General features: G+C 37.6%; 1 non-coding gene across 1 annotated transcript; it reads right to left on the bottom strand.

Moving 5' to 3' along the window:
• Positions 1 to 343: 343 nt before the first annotated feature.
• LOC120362287 (small nucleolar RNA U13) lies at positions 344 to 447 on the bottom strand. Its single transcript, XR_005578243.1, has one exon. It is a non-coding gene; the product is annotated as a small nucleolar RNA U13 (small nucleolar RNA).
• Between the last annotated feature and the right edge of the window lie 6,723 nt (positions 448 to 7,170).

Raw genomic sequence — 7,170 nt, 5'->3', positions numbered from 1 at the left:
CCTTCTTTTTGTTTAAATTGTCACACATATACATGAACAAATGCAGATCACAGAAAAATATTAAAAATGATTAAAGACTGAAAAATAATAGGACTAAAATAGTGTCCCAACTCACTTTCAATAAAATACTAAACAAAATACAAGTCAATGAAATTCAGGTAAATTTAAATGATCACTACCTCCATCAAGATAATTTTAATCATGCAAAGTACTTTGCTATTAGAATATCTCAATACATAAAATGTGATACAAATGGGTCTAATACGAAAACATACAAAAATCTCAAAAGATGCTGCAAAACCATCTGATAACTTTCAACATGAATTTCTTTTTTTTTTTCTCATGTCAGATGAGTAATGTACAGATGTCATAACAAGATTTGAGGGAGGTGTATCTCACACCTAAGGATAAAAACCTAATCATCGTGTTTATGAATCACAAAAGAATCCCAACATAAATTTTTTGAGGAGAAAACATGTTAGAAAACTGGGAATAAATATGTAATTCTTCAACATGATCTCTAAAAACATTTATCTTAGTGGTTACACATTAGAGGCATGTCTATCAAAATCAGAAACATGAAAATTACACACATTATTGCTATTACAATGTTATGGTAATAATTTTCTAGAAGTTATGGCTGATTCAGTAAAACATGAAACAAAAACAGAAGTCTAAGTGCTTTCCCATTGTAGCACTCACTACATTTGTAATTAAATAATGATTATATGGTCACTTGTCATCACCCTTGCAAAAACATATGAACGAGAACTTGGTCTGTATTATTTATTAAGGAATCACAATGCCCAGAAAAATACCTGTTACAAGAAAATATGAAATAGATATTTATTAGATGAACAAAGCAGAACTTCAGGGTATGGCTTAGTAAGGAGGTTAGTAAATCCTCTCCCCAAAAGCAACTGTGAAGGTAAACAAAAATGACATAACAACGATGTCTGTGCTCTTGGAATCTACCAAAACTATAGCCAATTGGAGAAGCATTTATTCTTAAAAACCTGTGGAACTGTGAAAGTTAGTAGGAGCTTAGGGCATTCTTTACTGGGACAACACCAAAGCTCCTGCCAGTCTGATTGACATGGATGTTTTGTGAGTGGGACAGGCTATGACAACTAGTAGGTTTGCTACCATGGTCATACTGGGTACACTTAATTTGGAGAGCTGCACCATGCCCATGCAGCAATGTCAGTAAAAGTGAGTCTCGGCAGAGGGCCAGTAGAATGGACCAATGATTCTTCTAATCTGAGGTTTTTGATGGGATAAACATAAGATTGGCTAAGGCTATACACATCCACGACAGAAACCAAGATGGCCCGACACCTCTACATACTACAGTGGCCAACACTGAGGTTGCACACACCACTCTACAGTGGCCAACATGGAGATTGCACACATTCAGAAGACATTCAAAAAAGCCTGGTGGAAATAAAAGTCTGGAGAAAAAATGAAAACAAACTGAAGCTTGTATGTGGTACTCTTCCCACACATAAATCCATCAACAGAGAACAGAAACCTTACTGGATGAAGGGTTTTGAGTATAGCCTCTGCCCAATCATTGGCTGACCACTATGCTACACAGAAAGAAAGTGATCCCTCTTAAGGCCAATATAAAAATGACAATAACTTAAAAAAAAAAAAAAAACAAAAAAAAAAAACAGGAACAGCAACAAGCAGCCATTGGGAGGACCAGTTTTACAGATTTGGCCCACACAAGCTATTCAACAAACCAACAAAACAATAAAAGCAAATGTCAGAAAAGAAAACCATGACCCAGAGTTGCTATATTATCAAAGTCTAATTTTCAATAAACAATGTTTTGGGATATTTAAAGAAATAAGACTCATATTCAAGGGAGGAAGCAAAAAAGCAGTCAGTAGAAACTGAATCTGAGGGTTAATCCTCTGCCTTTTCCAGCTTTTCTCAGTCTGACTTTGGCAAACCAGCCTTCCTTGGTTGGTAGAGTTAAGACAGTGTAGGAGAGAGAGGCAGAGATGAAAGAAGCAGGTTTCCATTCTTTTCTGCTTTGGGCCATGTCTCTGACCATGTCTGCTATAAGGTTTCAGGCTCACTGGAAAGCCCTAGCTGCTAATAGCAGATTTTTCTTTTGTCCTTCTGGCCCTGGAGATAGAAGGGCTGCCTGATGTTGTTACCCATGGGTTTCCCACCAACTCATTTGCTCCTTATCTCGTCTAACTCCTTTGTAGCAATCTTCCGTCATATTCAATTCCTTCTCAATAGTAAACCAATCACCCATTGATAGATATTTGTGTCATTTCCAGTCTTTTCCTATCTAAAAAATGCTTAAAGAATAGCCACGTGCATGCACACTTTTATATTTTTTTTTTGCAAGAGTCTATTTGGGATGGATTCTTAGAATTGAGATTGTTGATTCAAAGAGTGAATGCGTATGTCTAAGCAGCTTAAAGAGGCATTGTTGTCATCTTTCAAGCCAAAAATACCTTCTTTAAATATGGTTTTCTTAAAAAGAAAGTAATTAAGAGAGAGCTTTTGAAATCCCAAGACAAGTGAATCTCTTTGGGAAAAAAATTTAGTATTTGCTTATATACCTTATTTGCATATAAGGTATAGTATATAGACAAAACCCTTTGAAAGCACTCAAGGAACCTCCCAAAATGTTTTATTTCCCACTAAATTTCTCCCAAGCCAACTCTTACTTCTGAGCAGAGATGTGCAGAACATCCATTTGATCTCTGGAATTCAATCCCCACCCACCAGGATAAGTGAGACAGAAAGCCAGAGGACAAGAGAGGGCAGGCTTGCCTCCTGATTTGCCCAGACCAGTGCAGCAACTCTGGTGTGACTGCCACATAGGATAAGAGAGGCAGATAGTGGGTTATTCTGGATGCAGGCAGGGAATAAAAAAAAGTTATTCCCACAGTACTAATTACTAATTCCTTTAGAAATGTTATCCCTAGAAAACCTGGCCTGTGAAATGTCTTCAAACCTGACTGTCCAGAAGAAATAACTTTCCATGCAGGTGGAGTGAAGAGAGGAGGAAGAAGCTTGCTCTTGATTCATCTTTAGTTAGAAGTGAGGAACGTGCATGGGGAGAGATGGAAAGGCCATTTTTTGAAAGAAGCAGCCATGTGGGGCATTGCATATGCCTGGCACTATATAATTAGGGATATAGCATCTCTTGATGCATACTGTATAATCTGTTGCCTTGGCTAATCAGAGTCTCTGAACCCCATTTAAGATGGAAAGTGGAATACTGAGTGAATTCTTATGTCAGAAGTTGAGTAAAGATAAGTCACGCCCTCTGATCCATTTAAAAATACTTAGCAGATGATTCCAAAGACTGAGCTATGGAAGTCCTTAACTTACTTACCCCAGGGGGATATGCAAAAATAGAGACAAGAATTAAGGAAGTAGCTCTACAAGCCAGCAGAATTGCCCTGATTCTCCAGAGACGTTTCTGCACAGAGCATGGCCACAACCCTGGGGACTGTAATCTTCCCTGTATCCCAATTGGGGTTAAAAAGAGAACAAAAACTGGGGGCAGGGGAAAGAGATTTTGGTTACTAGGGTTATGGCACAGAAGCAATACTAAAACCTTCTTCTGTCCATCCCCTTTTACTCCACCCTAAGGATGAGTCCTAAATAAAAGTTTAATCCAGAGGCATTTGGGATCATAATTCTAGTGAAGGAAGCTTTCAAGGGGGAAAGCGTCTCTGTATGAACATATCTGCTTTATTCAGTTCTTCTGTGGCACACTGTTACTTTCTTAACACTGTAGAATTCTAGTTATTTTCTTTCAGCACTTAAAGATGTCACTCCATTATCTTCATTATCTTTTCTTTGCCTTGGCAGCTCACCAATGCCTTCAAACAGATGCTTTTTGTATTTTATCTGGCTTTTCTTGTTTTCTTGGCAGGAGCATTGCTCTATAGGAAGCTACTCCATCAGAATTGCAAGTCAAAGCCTCCACTCTCAATTATTGAAAGCGTATACATGTTAATATCTAGTATTATAAATCCCTGTTCCAGTTTTATTTTTCAAATTTATAAACTATTATTGCCTATTTACCCACATGAACTTCAGAATCTCAGTATTGTACACTTCCCCATTACTAATTTTACCAAATGTGTAAACCTATTTGGAGACAACTTTTATAATATTGAGTAGTCTGTATCCAGAAGCATGGTATCTATTTTTATTAAATTGTCTGTTTTTCTTTGGGAGCTTTATTTCAGTTGGTCCTGAATATTTCAAATTCAGTTTAATCCTGCATATTTCAATGGTTTATGTCAGTGGACTCTTTTTACCATTTTATGTTCTGCATCGTTGAACATATGCAAAATCTTTAATGTTGTATATGCCATTTTAAACTCATTATCTTAGTAAATTTTTATTAGTACATTTTCTTTCATTTTTCTAGGCAAAGAGCACAGGGAAATAATAACTTTGTTGTGTCATTTTCAATAGTTATCCAAATTAATTACTTCCATGGCTTGTTTTCTTCTATAACTTTCAGAACAGTGTTAAACCATGGTGGTCACAGTGGTTGTCCTCCTTCTACTCTTTAATGGGAATCCTCTAGGATTCTATGATAGTATGTGCATGTTTTTCATGTTAAATAAATAAAATTACCATCCTATTTCTAAAAATATTCTGTCCAGAACTAATATTAAATTACACATGCTTCTTGAATAAGGCTGGGGTTAGGAATGCTGTTCCCCCATGCAGTCTCAAAATCACACATAACTTTTGACTCCCCTAAAACTTAACTACTAATAGCCTACTGTTGACTGTAAGCCTTACCAATAACATAGTCAATTAGAACATATTTTGTATGTTATATTTACTATATATTGTATTCTTGCAATAAAGTAAGCTAAAGAAAATAAAATGTTATTAAGAAAATTATAAGGAAGAGAGAATGTATTTACTATTCATTAAGGGGAAATGGATCATTATAAACATCTTCATTCTCATCAACTTTACATTGGGTAGGTTGAGGAGAAGGAAGAAGAGGTGTTGGTCTTGCTCAAGAGTAGCAGGGGTGGAAGAAAATCTATGTATAAGTGAAGTTGTACAGTTCAAACATGTAAATTGGGTAAATTGTATATGGATGAGTTCAAGGGTAACTTGCATATGGATATCTATTTAACATATATTTAAATATGAGTTTTACACAATGAGATGTCACCTCACATCTGTTAGAATGGCTATTATTTACACACACACACACACACAAGATAACAAGTGTTGGTGAGGATGTGGAGGAAAGGAAATCTTTGTACACTGCTGGTGAAAATGAAAATTGTTATAGCTACTAAGTAAAACACTGTGGAGGTTCCTCACAAAATTAAAAATAGAACCACCATATAATCCTGCAATCCCACACTTTGGGTATATATCTAAAGGAGCTGAAGTCAGGATTTCAAAAAAATATCTCCATTCCCATGTTTATTCCCACATTATTTAAAATAGCCAAGATATGGAAGCAGTCTAAATGTCCATCAAAAGATGAATGGATAAAGAAAATGTGAGATATATATATATATATATACACACACACACACCCTATGATGCTATGGTCTGAATGTTTGTGTGCCCCAAAATTCATATATTGAAATCCTAACTACCAAGGAGATGGTATTAGAAGGTGGGAAGTTTTGGAGGTCATCAAATCATGAGGTCAGACTCCTTATAAGTAGGATTAATTAGCGTTCCTATAAAAGAGACCCCAGATAAATTCATCAACCTTCTGCTCCTGAGGTTACAATGAAAAGGTGACACTTACCAGAAATCAGATTTGCTAAACTGTGTGAATTAAATTCCCATTGTTTGTAAGCCACACAGCCTGTGGTATTTTGTTACAACAGTTCAAACAGACTGAGACAGTGATATAATTCAGCCTTAAAAAAGAAGGTAATCCTGTTATTTACAACAACACAGATGAACGTGGAGGACATTATGCTAAGTGAAATTAGCCAGACCCAGAACAAATACTACATGATATCACTTATTTGATGAATCTAAAATGATCAAACTCATAGAAGCAGAGAGCAGAATGGTGGTCCCCAGAGGCTGGGAGGAGGGGGAGGTTAGGAAGTATTAGTCCAGCGATACAAGGTATTCCTTGTATGAGGTGAATAAGTTCTAGACATCTACTTGAAAAAGCATAATGTCTACAGTTAACAATACTGTACTGCATACTTTTGCTAAGAAGGTAAATTTTATGTTGTGTTCTTATCACATATACAAAAAACTACTTTTGCATAATTTTGTTTACAATACTATATTGCAAAATTTTGCTAAAATGGTAAATTTTGTATTAAGTATTCTGAGCACAATAATAAAGAAGACAGGAAGAAATTTTTTCAGGTGATGGATATGTTTGCTGATAAAAAGGATGCATTTCTACTAAAATGTTTCTCAAATTTGACTGTGTATCAGAACCTCCTGGAAGTTTTGTTAAACCACAAATGACTGTTGATGTAGGATTTTTCTCAGTCACTTTCTCAGTTGGAGACCTCCAGCTGGCAACCGTGCTGCCTGGGCCTTGCTTGGGCCCAGGCTCACTGTATGAGATACCCCATCCACTCAGCCTACTTGGCTGAGTCCAGCCTGTACTCTGGCACAGATTCCACAGTTGCTGCAACTGCACACTTAGACCCTTGTGAGAGGCGGTGTGTGAGCAAGAGAGTGCAGAGTCCAGCTGGCATCTCCAAGTACTGGCACAAAAGTGGGCTCTCTGTGGTGCTTGTGGCTGGACCAGGCATGTCACAAGCCACTCCTATGGTGGACTCTGGTGTCCAGAGAAGGAACACAGTGGCTCCCAGGCAGGAGTGCCCTTGACCCTGAAGCCCCAGAGAGGGTGTAACAGCATGATAATTAGCTCTTTTAGTCCCATGATCCACAGCATGATGGATGATGGCGTGTTAACAGCTCTGTCAGCCCCTTACCCACCTCCAGCTCATGGCTCCAGGGCTGGCTAAGTCCCACCATTGTTTCCTGTCATGTAGTACAGTTGCCCCCCACTGGTGAGGGCAGAGGGCCACAGTCGTTACAGCCTTCTGTGTACCCACATTCACTGGGTCCCAATTCTTGTCCTGCATTCAAGAAGAATGAGGTCATGGTGGCAACTGAAGAGTGAGGAGGGTGGAGAAGAATTTTATTGAGCAA

Source organism: Saimiri boliviensis, chromosome 1 (assembly GCF_048565385.1).
Source record: "Saimiri boliviensis isolate mSaiBol1 chromosome 1, mSaiBol1.pri, whole genome shotgun sequence".
Lineage (NCBI taxonomy): Eukaryota > Metazoa > Chordata > Mammalia > Primates > Cebidae > Saimiri > Saimiri boliviensis.
This window is presented reverse-complemented; position numbering and strand designations above follow the sequence as displayed.